The 16,257-nt window shown below is 39.9% G+C and overlaps 1 protein-coding gene across 20 annotated transcripts in view; it reads right to left on the reverse strand.

Moving 5' to 3' along the window:
- Nucleotides 1-16,257, reverse strand: part of CPQ (carboxypeptidase Q) — a 176,305-nt gene that overhangs the window by 126,615 nt on the left and 33,433 nt on the right. The gene's annotated exons all lie outside the window — the stretch shown is intronic.

Raw genomic sequence — 16,257 nt, forward strand, 5'->3', positions numbered from 1 at the left:
GCAACCATTTAGATGGACAAAAGGAGAGAACTTGTAACAGTAAAAAACTAGACACGATAACTTGAATACCACCATCATAAATAACATGGAATTAAATGCCGGGAGTGAAACAGAAGAGAGGAAATAGAAAAATTTAGTGATTTTTCTGTTTATGAGTTTTCACAAAATATCAGTAGAGCTTCCATGGCCATTAATTAGAAAAAGAAAAAAAAAAAAAAAAAAAAAAAAAAAAAAAAAAAAAGCAAAAAAAAAAAAAATACAAAATTTTTGGTGGTAAAAAGGTTTGCTGACTGCTTGAGGCTTCATCCAGTCAGCAAACCAAAAGAAACCAAGAGCTACTACAAGACACTCGTTGAGCCTCTTTATTTACTGAAGAAAACTGAATCTTGGAAACATTTTCACTACACAAATGCTTTTCCTGCTCCCATAGATTTCATTTCTATAGAGTAATAAACTGCTTTTAGATGTTCTGTTTAACAAGGAATAAAATCCAATACATACTATGTTTGAGTGAAAAAAAGACAGATGAGGGTAAAAGAATAAAAATTATTCTAGCAAAAAAAAATATATAGAGAGAGAAGGGATACCACCTATTTTTCCCCTCTAGTAAGAGATTTCAGTAGCTCCACATGAAAGTAGGAGCTACTACCTGACTGCCATGCAGTTCACACATCATACAAAGATATTCATGAAATCTAAAATGAAATTTTTGAGCATTCAGGGTACATTATCTGTCACTAACTTGACAAAATCATTCTCTAATAAAACAGTATGTTTTTATTTTCAAAACACAGACATTTCTGCCTGTCACCTCAGAGTTAGATATATTTCTGAATTTTTCAGTCTCAAATTTGTCATTCACTGTAAGCAGAAAAGTTCCTTTTAGCAACAGAACATATTTTTAAAGCTTATTACAATGTTACAATCACTCCTCAAAATTAGGACTAAATACTGAGCAGCATGGCGAAACGTCATGCCAAGCACTAGCATTCTTTCCCTGGCTGTATTTGCTGACTGTGGCACATTCTCCCATGAGCTTCATAATCTAAATCAGATAAAATAGAAAATCTCCCAGCAGGTCTGTGTTTCCTCTGAACAGCTCCTCTCCCTGCAATTAGTCCTATGCCTGGTAAATGAAGAGCACGGGGCTGAACAAAATCTTTCCAGTGCAAACCATACTGGGGAGAATGCCTGACTCACTTCTGTGCTGAGAGTGGCATCCACAAGGAAATGAACGTAGGGGTTTCCCAATAAGATGGTTAAATCTTAAGAACTCAAGTCATTTTCCTTCCTCAAAAAGAAAAAAGAAATGGCTATCAAGTGGCAATACTTCCTTTCTTCCTGTTTTGTTTGAGACACCAAGTTTATTGTGCTCTGCAATACATCCTACTTATTTGCACTATTTTGCTTACTGTTTGAAGATTCGTTCTCTTTCCATTTTATCGTAGGGATTCCTTCATCGTCTGCTGAAAGAGAGAGAAAAGACTGCCCTCCATCCTGCTCTTAAATTTTAAGGCTTGTTTTAGAATCCAATTAAAAGTACCTACTAGAGTCTGTGGTGGAAAAAAGACTGCCTGAAATGATGCAATTTTCTTTCCATTTTATTAGTTTATCCATGTTGCTGAGGAAAACGTTTTTTTGATAAAAGGCAGCAGGCTGGAAGCTTTGGTAGGGAGGTACAAAAACAACCATAAATTTCACAGACCCTAAGTAAATTTAAACACACACACATTTTCGGACCTTACTGAAGAGATAGAAGCACACACGTCAGAAGAGTGGTGGAGAAAGTGAATTGGATTTAGGAACATCACAAGATTTCAGACCAAATGAAAAGAGACCACTACAGCTCTCCCTGTCACAGCTCCAGGAGAAGAGGGCTGTGCAGGAGGACCATGGGCTTCCTCCTCACTCACCTGCTCTTGGTGCTACTCTCCTGCTCAAGCAGCCTCCAAGAGGAAGGGCAAGCAGCAGGTCAGCTGCATTCACACACAGGCATGGACTGCACACCAAGTATGGCCTCAAAGCTCCAGATGCGAAAAGACTGAAGCCCACCTTCTGCAGCAGTGCAAAACAACGACATAATAAAAACTGGAAGTTTTCTTCCTAGTGTTGAAAGGCCAGATAAGAATGACTTTTGGTGCCTAAAGAACACCATGCAGGAAAACTATGTCTTTGACCTTTAATGATTAACACCAAGACCACAAACTTCATAAACAGAATAACTGTTTAAAAACATATCTACTCAGAATTGTAGCATGATTTCAGAAGTGTGTTAGTCTCACAAGTTAATGCACGTAGGCTGAATATAGTTTCAGTTGTCAAACAAAGAGTTGTTTCTGTAAAACAACAGTAAAATACTCCATGCTGTACTTAGGTGTAAGCACAACAATTACTGAAGCTGTTCACTGGAGATGGTATTTGTTTCGAATCTTTCTTGTCTAAAAACAAACACAGGACTGTACAGAACAGCTTTGAATGTATGCATTCACAACTATTCATCGTGTAGCATAAGGCAGCTGTTCTCTGAAGTGCAGCCCAAAGATGACTTGCAGCTTGCAAAGCCTTTGTATTCAGCCACCAGCGTGGGCTTTCAGTAGTTTCATCTGCATGAACATAAAGGGTCCATTGATTAATATCTGTATTAACAAAACTCCTGGTTTAAGAGCATAGTGCTTTACCCACAACTTAGACACTGAACTATTTTACCTGCAATGTCAGCTGATAGCAGACATGACCTATGCTAACTTCACACAGTTCCACTTCCTACTGCCTCAAAACCAGAGCTCTAAACCTACTGAGTGGCCTGGTTGCAAAGAAGCTGATAAAAAAATCATCCTCCTTGGAAATCCCTGACCTGTCAACACCAAAGCCCTTAATGGGAGACAGACCCTTCTGACAGCATCCTTCTGAAATACTGGTGGCCAGGCTGAGCCACAAACTTTGTCAGATCCTGAGCTGCACTCCTTGCTAACCCCTACGGTCTTTCTGACTGTGGAGGTGGAAAACAGCATGTTTGTAGTCAGAACTTCTCAGCCAAAAACATACGTGGACTAAAAATCCCTTCAAATCTCACAGATGCTCTAATATCCCACAGTTTCCAAAGTATACCAAAGTACACCAAACTGAGCTAAGTGATCTGAAATACTGTTATGTTTTCTTGACACACCTAGACCTAAAAGCAACAGCATTTCTCCTTCTACATCGTATCTTCTGCTAAAATAGATACACAGCCAAGGACATCCACAATGAGCTGATACTGATCTAAGCATTTCAAACTGTTCTCCAAAAAAATAACTGTATTAAACACATGACTAATTAGCTACTTCAATTTAGACACCTTACAAGGAAGACTCTCAGAGGAATGAATGGCAGTCTCCTTTCCTTTCACTAGAAAATCTTAAGGACAAACACTACCTGAACACTTCTGATGCTTTGCAATGGTGTTCTTCAGTTACTTGTCAACTTTTCCCACTTGCCTGGATTCTGCCACCTTTTCCCTAACTCTCAAGTCTAACAGTAAGTAACACCAAAATATCAGAGGAATAAAATGGGAAAGGCTAAAATGGGGAAATAAGATAGGGAAAGCTCTATATGGGAAAGGGTTAAAGAATCCATCACTGAGTGTTGCTGAGAAGTACCATACAAAGTTTTATATGATTGAAGCCTAATTTTAGGCACTGAAAAACATTTATGTTTCTAAAATCATAAACTGCAGCTGCACTTATTATTCTAAGTAGCTCTGCTTAGTTTTCTCATGGGTATGCCTATTCACATCACATTTCTGGCAACACTGAAATATCAGAATTCTCTCCGGTACTGCAGCATACAACTTCTGTTTTCCTCAATTTTCAGCATTATAAATTAAGCAAAAAGAAAAAAAAAAAAAAAAAATAGAAACAAATAGTTTTGTGGAGTTGCATCCAGCGTCCAATGATCTCTGAGCTGAACTCAGCAGACCAGGATATTAGATTCCAGGTGCTGGCAGCATCTGGACGGTGCTGATTCCTTGCTCAAGCACAAACTTAGTCCACTCTAACACCCTCTCTGGAGATATGAAATGTATACTCAAGGTGTCTGGTCCTTTGAAACTCTTTCTAGTTCTCCCATGCCTCCCCAGGATCAGCTACAGCCTTCTCATAGCCTGAAATTGGGAGCTCTGAAAGTTGTTTTCTTCTTCTTTGGAGACTGCAGGAAGAGAGTGACACAGACCCTCCTCAGAGAAATACCATGCTCTACACCCTGAAAAAGAACGAGCATTACACAGGTTATAAAACTATTAAAGCCTTCCTTACATTCCTCCTGTAAGCATCCTTCTTCCAAACCTCAGACCTCTGCCACAATCACATTTCAAACCCAAGACCTAATTTCTAGCCTTAACGTTCTCCCTGATGATAAAGACCTGTTACAAAGAAACTACTTTTACAAAATTCCAGCTCCTTCACGCTGTTTCCAGAAGCTTCAAGAATCTCATGGTGAGTTGCTATTGAGTTAAACTCAAAATCCAAATCCTCTGAGCTGCAATCAACCAATAGGTTATAAATATTTACACTAAAAAATATGATATTTCAAAATAATGAACTCCATTCTCTGTCATTCAACTGCCAGATCCTTTCAGCAGATCTGTGTTAAGACAACCTGGATTCTCAATCCAGCAGATGTTAACAATCACACACCTTTACTGAAAAACAAAAAGCAGTGGTTATTTAGTAGATTATTCATCAGATGTAGCCACCCAATGCAACTACTACTGGTTTTGATACAGGCAAATTACAGCATAATCTATTATTGTCAACGTGATCACAGTTTAGAAGAATCAACTTCTAATGATGTCTCTTCCCAGCAGACTGCAAAAATGGTATACTACATTGGTGTTCCAAAAATACTACTTCTGTTTTTAAACAAGGGAAGAGAGAAAGAGCAGTGAGCTGCTCAGGATCCCTGGGGAACACAAGGGCAGAGTGATGAATGGAACTTCACAATCCCTGTTTTTAATCAATTCCTGTGATTATTCTCCCTCATCACGAGTATCTTCTGTTGTCCTGTGCACAAATGTCTAGAATCAGTCTGGATTTTCCAAAGATAAATGGTACAATGGTTTCAACATTTTTTCTTGAGATGAAATTTGACTTTGTAGTCGTTACTGCAGTAATGTAATGAAGTTGATATAAAAATAGTAAATCAGAGTAGATAAAAAAACAGGAACTCTACTCTTCACAGAGTATTTGCAGTATTTACATTAGACAGCCAATGCAGAACTACTGCTGAGACTGACTAGAAAAACAGGGTATTGGTGAAACAGTATAGAAATCAAAGACCCTGTTCACTTACCCAGGCAATGATATTTGGTTACGATCTGTAATCCTAAGCCAAAGGTCAATTTAAAAAGAAAAGCTGAAAGATAGTAAAGACACAGCTTTCACTTTGCACCATCTTCCCAAGTATAGAAACAGCATGAGAGAGAAAGTATAAGGTGCCTGAAGGAGAAGGCAAGAGGCAAGTAATCAAAGCTGGCATTACTGGCAGAGCAGAGACAGGAGTTGGCACTGCTTATTTATTAAACCAGATGGAGAAGGATCTTCACCATTTATCCTTACCCTGCAGGAAGATCAAAGAATTAGTATTTGATGCAACAAGATGGACACAATGAGGGAGGCTCAGGTGACTGATTGGATTTGAAGGGGGAACCAAAGCTAGAGAAAAGGATTAGAGTAACTCTAATGGCTACACTTAGGAGGCAAAAAACACTACTTTTACAGGGAAGAGTCTGGTGGTACTGTTGGCTATCAACATCAGGATCTATTTAGAAAAGAATTCTAAACAGTAAACATGAAAGTATTGACTCTGACTTCCTAGGTTCACTAGTCAAAATTTCTGTGCCAAAAATCTCTAGTTCCGTTATACAAACAGGTCTAGCTGATCCTACCTGATCCTTTCAATTCTTGAAGGGAGCATATAAACAGGAAGGGGAATGGCCGTTTACGAGGGTTGATAGTGATAGGACAAGGGGGAATGGTTTTAAACTGAGACAGGAGAGGTTTCAGACATACTTTAGGAGGAAGTTTTTCACGCAGAGGGTGGTGACACACTGGAACAGGTTGCCCAAGGAGGTTGTGGATGCCCCATCCCTGGAGGCATTCAAGGCCAGGCTGGATGTGGCTCTGGGCAGCCTGGTCTGCTGGTTGGAGACCCTGCACACAGCAGGGGGTTGAAACTGGATGATCTTTGTGGGCCTTTTCAACCCAGGCCATTCTATGATTCTATGATGATACTTAAATGCCTGAACACACATCATCCTAGAGCTAATGCAACCAGGTGAGACCATCCTATGTGAAGACAGCATTTAATGAAATAACATAGAAACATCCTACCACATTGACAAGCTACAAGCACAGCTGTAGGAAGTAGAAGAACTAGCAAAACCAGAGGCCTCCTAGTGCTGGAAAATAATACAACCATTCTTGTAAAGAGAAATCATAGTATGTTGGAACAAACAATATATTTGCCCACATTTGAGAAAACAAGGCAATACAAAATGAGGAATTAGTTCTTCCAAATCCTCTGCATGCCTGGTGCATAAAGCACAGAGATTACGGATATTAACAGCTGAATACCACACTAGGTGTATTCACCAAGTGGCACCTAGGTTTGTTTGCTTGTTTGTGTTACAGGTCATAAGTAAAAAGTTACATATTGGAATAAAACATATTGTTGTACGCATCAAATAGGTTGTAGAGCAAATAAAACCAGTCAGTCCCTACACAAACTTGTGCTCACTTTTGGAAATAGGCAGTAAACCTTGACAAGAATACTTCAGATGTCCTACAGTACATTCAGCACGTTTCATAAATAAAACATTAGTGCATACATAATAAAACTGTTCAGTAACTTGAAGGTAATTTTTTTTTAAATAATATCCATATGTCAAAAACAATACCAAAAAGATCTTGAGAAAGAATGAGCAGTATAGGAAATGGAAACAGTACTTACTGGAAAGTACAGACTAAAAAACTAAAATATGAAAATAATAAAACTGAATACGTGGGGAAATTTATACAGTAGACCACAATACAAACTGTTTCAGCTCAAGATTTAAAAAAAAAAAAAAAAAAAAAAGAGTTTGCAGTATATCTTGAAATTACTAGAGTAATCCCATTATACATCAAGGAGCACAGGCCCTACTCTCAATACCCTTTTTTGTTTGTTTGTTTTTCAATGATGAGTATTAGAATTGTAGAGTTATAGAATATCACAAGTTGGAAGGGACCCATGAGGATCACTGAGACCAACTCCTGTCTTCTGGTTCCCCAAACATCAACTAATGTATGATTCTGATACATTCTGGTATTGCTGAATCTCTAGCAGTTGTCCAGAGTCATGTGCTCATCAGCTCATAATCTCTCCAGGTAAAGCCCTCAGTGCTACACTTCGTGGAAAAAGCATGGAGAATTACAGTAAAATGAACTGACATTCTACATCTTTCTCACATCTTATCAGCAGATGAGAAATAGACACACCTCTTGTAAAAATAATTTGCTGGCACTATATTACTCAGATCCTTTTCAGAAATCTTTGTCTGCAGTTTCATTGTCAGGTTTTCCCTTTATCCTCTGTATTTATGGACTCCACATACTGGTAAGACGCTTGTCGGTTTAATCAAGAAAATTGAACAACACAAGAGCACCAAAACAGGACCTGCAACTGATGGAGCAAGACATTATGATGATGCTAGGTGGTTCTGAACTTGTTAACAGTATTTTCATAGGCACAGACATTCAGAGACTCAGAAGAGGCCAACACTACTAAAGAGTGCCAGAACTGATTAGGGTTAAATTAACAGGAAATCACATAAAAGTGCTAAAATTCCCAGTACTCGACCTCAGCAAGCACAGCTGTAACTCCTTAAAGCCCAGTACAAGAAACTCAAGACGTGGCAGTTTTATAAGGTCAACATCTTCATATATGTGAACCAGCAATGAATGCAAAGGCAGAATAAAACTGTTCTTTTTTATCTTATTGACTGTGGAATATTAGCAAAAGGCTCCATTTCTCCTTAAGACATGCGAGTTATCTGGCTGTCAGCTAGGGTTTGCCCAAAAACAAGCAGAAAGACTGCACTGCGAGATGCAGTCCGGCATTTTGGCCTTCAGGGAACACAAGAAGCAAAGTAAAAATTAATGAATTGTCAGTCAACAATATACTGAGACATCTTGCAGGGAAAGCCCCTAAGTGCAGGATAAGAAAATAAATCCCATAGCACTCCGCCAATTCATACCTCTTAGGGGAGCAAGACAACGCAGTGCTATGAACATCACCAGAATCTTTCACAAGCCCACCAGAGACTTACAAAACATGGTATGTTCTTATTTCCCCTTACTACAACTGCAAATGAGAGTTTTATCTTTGTTTTCTGGTCACTGAGGAGAACAGAAGAAAATATTGCTGTATCCTGTTACCATAGGATACTGCCCCAGGACAATCTCTCTCCGAAAGGTTTCCTATGAACAATTTTTGTGGCTGTACTATCCTTCAGTGATAAGTGTTCATAGACAGCAGTCTTTCCTGCTGCTTCTTTTCACAATGCAGAATTACTGCTACACCTCCATGGCTACCACTCAGCTTCCTGCTGTGCGCATGTCTGTCCTCAAGCCTACACAAAATGGCCAGAAGGTGCTGCCTACTCACAAGAAGACTTTTTATAAAGTTCTGCAGCATCAAAACAGAGGACTCTGAACATCAGGCTGACTGGTTTTCCAGCTCCCTCAGAGATCAGTTCTAAACTACCTTGACTAAGAGTGCGTTTTCTCCCCTGCTGAAAGAAAATAAGTCCTTCAGTTTGAAACCACTTCCTCTGTAGTAGGATCTAGTGTGATGGGACATGAGGGAAAGGTCTCAAACTAAAACAGTGATTATTCAAATTGAATATAATGAAAAAAGTTTTCACAACAAGGATAGTGAAGCACTAGAACAGGTTGCCAAGAAAGATGGTGGCTGCCCCATCCTTGGAGATGCTCAGTGTCAGCTGGAAGGGTCTAGCTGTAGCTGTTCCTGTCCGTTGCAGGGGCTTGAACCAGATGACCTTTAAAAGTCCCTTCCAACCCAAAAGATTTTTATGATCCACAACCATCACTTTACCCTGTAAGTATAAAACACACCTGATAGAGAGGAAAAAAGCCACCTGAAAACCAGAACGAGGCAATAGTAACAACAGGTTCTCTGTCACTGTGATATGGCAACGAGCAAAGAAAGTTTACAGAGTAAAATAAATGAAGGCAACAGATCCACAAGTAATACACATAAAGTCTTTAGTTTCAGCCTTTCCGACAACCGCTAGCTCCCTGGAAGTACAATTGGAACACCAGTATCCGAATTACAGAGCATTGCAAGTGGTCAAGAAAAATCCCAGATACCAGCTGAGCACCATAAATGAAATGGAAAAAAGGTAAATTTAGTGTATTTTTTTTTTCACTCAAGGATTACAGAAATAGTTTGTTTTCACACTCAAAGAAATGTCTCGTGTCCCAGACATCCTTTGGAAAACATTACTTCTGGAAAGTTAACTCAGTGAGTTTCTCCCTTTAAAAGAGACCTTTCTCCACGTTCTTCCTTGACAAAAAGGAAATCTAGTTCCACCATTCTATCAAACAGTTTTCACTAATAATGTCTGATTGTACATACTCATCAGCATCGAGGAGCCACACTCAGCTGAAACGCAGTGATGATCGTGGAATCAGAAAATGGTTTGGGTTGGAAGGGACCTTTAATATCATCTCGTTCCAACCCTCTGCCATAGGCAGGAACACCTCAAAGCCCCATCCAGCCTGGCCTTGAGTGCTTCCAGGGACGTCCCCGTTCCAGTGTCTCACCACCCTCACAGTGAAGAATTTATGCCCAGTATAGAGTCTAAATCTACCCTCTTCCAACTTGAAATCATTTTCCCTCATCCTGTTGCTACCCTTACAGAAAGTCCCTCCCCAGCTTTTCCAAGGATCCCTAACTTCATCTTCCGTGACATACAGAAAGCATTGGCTGTGTTCACGTCCCCTCTTGGAACCACCATTTGGCAATCACAAGCAACAACTTGCATCTGCACAGTGATTCTTATATCACAGAGGACACATCTGACAGCTACTTCACAAACAATTTGAAGTCTCATGCAGATTACGTAACTGTTCTGGAGGTCTCACAAGGTATGTCTCTTCAGCCTTGCACTGTGAAGAGAGACTGAGCTTTTGAAGTGATCCACCTGGAGTGCAAGTTTTGGATTCCATTCTAGTGAAACTAAGCCAGAAGATGCACTCCATCATGTACACAGCATGGCCCAACTGCTAACATATGCTCAGTCTCTGTTAACCATAAAGCTTTAATTGTAGCTTTTTTAAAAAAAAGGGTTGTTTGTTTTTTTTTGGTTTTTTTTTGTTTTTAATTATTATTAATTATTATTAATCAGGTGGGGAAAAAAGATGTTTTAAAATAAGGATTTGTAGCAATCAGAAGGGGAGGAAGTTCAAACAACCAATAAAATACTTTCCCTAATTCCAAGTGATTCCAAAGTATTCCACTGCAAAAAAAAAAAAAAAAAAAAAAAAGAAAGAAAAAAAAGGAAAGCAAGTTTACAGATGAATTAAAATATGTCCATACACTGAGGCTGCATGGCTTCCAGAGCCCAGATCCTGCAGTTACCAGGACACCATCCCAGAGTAAAAGAACAGCGTACAGAGGGAAGTTAAAAAAAGAAAAAACCTTACAAGAACTAATAATACAAAATTCCTATTTAGTTTTGTATACATAAAACAATTCTGCTATTTTCCTTTCAATGGGTATCAGATGCAATAAAAAAAATTAGTTAAGCTCAAGTGCCCAAGATTTTATGTTATTTTTTTTTAATTAAAGAGCCATATAGATGGCCAGTCTCATGCTTCAACAGATGATGTTACTGAAGAATAAGTGATGGCAAACCTGACTCCTATTTAGTGCGACTTCTGGTTTACCTGTTCATAGAAATTGCTTTATTAAATGCTTAAAATAAAATAAAATAAGATAGCAAGCAAGAAGTAGTTAGCTGCAGAGCTCCAGAAATCATTTTATGACACAGCTTATCTTTTAGAAATGTACTAATAGCTGGTGACCCAGGCCATTAAACACAGAAGAGAGGCAGCCCTCTAGGGCACAGTGACATATCTTATCTGCTTGACTCACAGGCACTGATACAGGGAAGAGAATACAGGTCTGCTCAGCCTGATTCACACACAGTGCTGGAGGGTTGCTGAGGGACTCTCTTACAGTTCTCATGAGTAGGATGGACTCAGGTCATGCTGACTCTCTTATTAATAAAGAACTGCTACTATACAGGTTGTAGCCTTGTGCTTCTCTGGAGCGCTTACCAGCTGAAATTCCATTCCATTTAAACACAGCAGTTAAGAAAGACCACTAAGATGGCAGCAAAATTAAGTATACTGGCATGCATGGTAAAAGGAGGGGCAGAACAGGCGGCAAAGGAGCCTCCGGGTCAGCTATCATAATCAGAGTGTATAGCATTTCAATGAAAACACACCAGTTTTAAAGGTCAAATGCATCTCTTTGTTAAAAAAGTAACAAACAAACAAACCACCCTCAAATACAAGCAAAAGAAATGCCATCAAAACTCCTGTGCCATTCCAGACTTCAGAAAACTTGACAGAAAGAGCAGAAGTTGAACATCCCCATGAAGCCACTACTTTCCTTAAGCCAGAATATCCATGAAAGGAGGAAGCTTCACATCTGGAACCAAGGGCAGCAGACCAAGTATTAGCATTAGGAAGAGGTGATGTGTTAAAAGTCACTGTGCCAGCACATGAGAGCCAAGAAATGACACTCACGTTGCCAGAGCGATCAAGAAAGGAATGAATTGTTTACAAAGCAGTGAAGAACAAAAAGAAAGGCAGGAAAGGAAAAGAAAATGCCAGATACATTTTTGAGGGTACAATGTATATACACCAATGGTATCTGTTACCTTATGTGGGAAAAGCAGATAAACAAACTGGGGGTAAAAAAAAATTAAAAAAAAAAAAAAAAAGGGATAAAAAGAAGAGAAAGATGCAGTGTTGGTTCTCAAGGAATAGAAAGATGTCCTCACAGTCTCACATTGATAAGAGCATATTCACATAAGACAAATGCAATGGACCATTTTAACAGTGAATGGATATCTCTGGCCTGCCTATAGTGCGTTCTAAAAACTTACAGCTAGGAAGTAAAAGAGTAGACTTGTGGCTACCTTATCACAACCACATTTTCTAACTCTGCTTTGTAAACTGAGTATTTTTGCCATAATATCCACCACAAACTGAGAAACACTCATCAGTTCATTGCACACAACAGCAAATACACCTACAACGTGTTTCAATTTGTACAAGACCATTAATCACAGTATAGTCAAGCTACTAAAGCAAAAAAAAGTCAACATCCTGGCTTCTGCAAAAAAACAAATACTATGGATACTGTTGATTAGTTACAATAATACACGTTATTTCAGAAGGTTCCTTGAGAGTAGTTCTATTACTCTTGATTCCTAATATACAGATTTTCAGCATCTTCACCACCAAATTGCCAACACCTTGGAATTTGTTACTGGGAGACAGGTAGTCATAACATTTGCAAGGAGGACAAGGCAAATTATTACTTGTTACCGTGACTTTCTCTTGAGTATCAAAACTCACTGGAAAGGTGGCACCTATGAAGTAGCAGTAGAATCATTTGACTCTGACACAAAACATTGACAAAAAACACTGACAATTTCAAGATCTCTCCTAACATGACAGAAGAGCTGGACTACATGGTAACAAACGCCATGGAAGTACTGCCATCTTCGAACAAGCCAAGAGAGACCACGTAGGCAATTTTATTTTTAAGTCAATTACCATTTTGTCCTAACCCTAAACAAACTCTGCCCTTGAAACTCAACAAAACAAAGCTCTTCACTATCACTGATGAGTTGGCACTAGCTCTAATAAACAATAAAGCAATGTTTGAGTTCATTCCTTCTTGCTCTCGTTCAGGCTTGGGGTGCCTGAGACCCTAAGCAGTTTTATGCTCTCTACAGCTCTAGTACCATACCTTAATGAAAAATATGCTGCCCACACTACCTCTGCTCAAAGGTTCCCTTCAGGATCCACAGTTTTTGCCCTTGACGGCATGGTAGCTGCTTGCCAATTCTGGACCAAGGAACAGTCAGCAGGCTGCCAGTAAGAGAACACTGATTTCATTCACTCTGGGATCTTACCAATTCCATCCTGTCAGTAAACTTTAATAACCTGCCTCAATAAGCCTAAGACGCTGATTTACTAGATTGCACTTCTTTTTAACCTACCAATATTGTTCACATTGCAAGATCACCTAGAAATCACACCGTGAAGAGGTTTTCATTGTTTTAGCCAGCTTAATCTATTGCAAACAGAGTAGCAACAGGCCCTGTTCAATATAAGTCGCAATCTTAAAAACAAACAAACAAACAAAAAACCCCACACACTAAAAAACACACTGATATAACTGAGGGAAAAAAGTGAACTTCTGCCCTTCGGTGACCTGAGGAAAGTGGGACAGCAAGTATTAGGGGGATACTTTCTTCTAATATGTTTGCTTTGGAAAACTGCCCTAATACCGCTATCACTTACTCATATATAGGTGCATAGGTGGACTGGGGGCTCTCCAAAGTGAAGGTTCTGGTCAACAAAGTAGTAGTGTACAAACTGGAAGAATGCAGGAGTTTCTTTCACAATACTAAGAAGCCTTTTCATCAGCACTTTACCTTTCATCTCTCACCCTTCTAACTTGCTAACTTGTTCCCTCCAGCAATGCAGCATTTGCTATTAATCACATTAAGAAGCAGCTTAGGCAAGAGGAGCCCCAGATGCTGGCTGAAGAGAGGCACTGCATCACAGCAGAATGCCCAGCACAGCACAGCACAGCTATAGACTGACAAGGGGACACAAACAGGGAACAGAAGAAAACACAGCAGGAGGCACAGATACAGGAGAATCCATTCTGTCTGCAGCAATGCTTGTTTCCTGACAGAAACACTACACAGATCTGTGCACCACAGAGGGGCAGAAGTGACTGAGCCTGAATACTTCTCTTATTGCAGGGAAAAATAGATTAACCAATTCCTCCTCCTTCCCTAAAAGAAACTCCTAAGTGAAGGTAAGTGTGGAAGGACAGAAAGTACATTCCATGAAAAAAGTGCTTCTTGGCAGCATCTAAATTTGAAATTGCTTTTGACACCTCAGCTCACAGCATAGATTAAGGATTCAATGCTTCTAAACAAACATGCATTTGGCAGCTGTGTTTCCTCTCTTTTCATTGAATTCTGATATAATTGGATATTGATACTGATATATTGGAGGGGAGCTCTGCGGAGAAGGACCTGGGTGTCCTGGTGGATGACAGGTTGGCCATGAGCCAGCAGTGTGCCCTTGTGGCCAAAAAGGCCAATGGCTTACTGGGGTGCATTAAAAAGAGCGTGTCCAGCAGGTCGAAGGAGGTGATCCTCCCCCTCTACTCTGCCCTGGTAAGACCTCATCTGGAGTACTGTGTCCAGTTCTGGGCTCCCCAGTACAAAAAAGACAAGGATCTCTTGGAAAGAGTCCAGCGGAGGGCCACGAAGATGGTGAAGGGCCTGGAGCATCTCTCCTACGAGGAAAGGCTGAGTGAACTGGGTCTGTTCAGCCTTGAGAAAAGGAGACTGAGAGGGGACCTGATCCAGGTCTATAAATATCTAAGGTGTGGGGGGCAGAATGGCGAGGCCAGACTGTTTTCAGTGGTGAGTGGAGACAGGACAAGGGGAAACGGCTGGAAACTGCAGCATAGGAAGTTCTGCACAAATTGTGCAAGAACTTCTTTACAGTGAGGTGACGGAGCACTGGAACAGGCTGCCCAGGGAGGTGGTGGAGTCTCCTTCTGTGGAGATGTTCAAGACCTGCCTGGATGCCTACCTGTGCGACCTGCTGTAGGGAACCTGCTTTGGCAGGGGGGTTGGACTCGATGATCTCTGGAGGTCCCTTCCAACCCCTACAATTCTGTGATTCTGTGATTCTATAACTGTAACACAGTATTCAGATCTCATAAACAGGCCTTACTACCTTGAGCCTCTACATCTGATCCACATCTCTATAATTTCCATTACATGTAAAAAACACTTCCAGAAACAGGTTGGAAAACAGAAGATGCAAAGAGCAGCTTTCAAATGAATGCCTCTGCAGGGTGCCAGAAATAAGGAGTGGAAAGATCAGCGCTCAGATCATCTTCTGGTTTTCAGACAATCAACAGGTCATAGATTACAATGTTCTCTAATGATCACAAATAAGGCTATTTGCAAAATATACCTTTTTTTCCCCCCCATAAAACTATTTTTGAAACATATTCCACTTTCTGTTCAACAGTGTTAAATTTACTAGAATATTATCTGTACTAGAAAATGTATTATAAAGTGATACATTTGTGGAGCACTGCTATGGTTTGGACAGTATCTGAATTCAAAATACTTTATTTTCAAGAAAGCAATTTAAGCACATAATGTCAGCTTCTTTAGGGGAACATATGAAACACATAAAAACGTTATCAAGCACAACACCAACAGCATAGCACATGATCCAAGTCAGTTAGTCGACATTACTTCACTTCTCACACTTTTTGAAGCATCACAAATGATGAGGTTTGCAGAATTCTAACACTGCTCAGATGTGACCACTTAGATTCTGACCCCAATAGTGGACTCAAGAGTGCTTCCAAATGCCAGCCCCAGCCACTTCCCATTGTCAGCCACAAGAAAGACTCAATGCTATATTACTTCTTCCTGCTTCCTAGCCTTCACTTCTATAGCAACAAAACCAAGGACCACAGATTAAAAAGAAACCATGCCATTACCCTAACAGGACATGTCTCCAGTGTGGCACACACTCAGGGTCAGGTTAGTCACAGACAACGATGACTCTTCGGGTAAAGACCTAACGGGGAACTGGGGGTAGCAAGAAATAACATGCACTACTTGGAACACGCAAAAGCCAAACAGAATAGTATTACAAAATGCAGCACCACTTACTTTCATAAAGTCCACAGAGTCATAGACTTGTTTGAGTTGGAAGGGACCCTTAAATGTCATCTAGCCCAGATGACATATTAAATAGACAGATTAAAAAAAAAAAATTCTTTTACCAACTATATATGGTAAGTAGCCAATGTACTAAGACATCTAACATACAAGAAAACATGGTCTCAGCCTATCTTATT

Source organism: Centrocercus urophasianus, unplaced genomic scaffold (assembly GCF_019232065.1).
Source record: "Centrocercus urophasianus isolate 14NV4802_14NV808 unplaced genomic scaffold, USGS_Curo_1.0 seq_11, whole genome shotgun sequence".
In the NCBI taxonomy this organism is placed as follows: domain Eukaryota; kingdom Metazoa; phylum Chordata; class Aves; order Galliformes; family Phasianidae; genus Centrocercus; species Centrocercus urophasianus.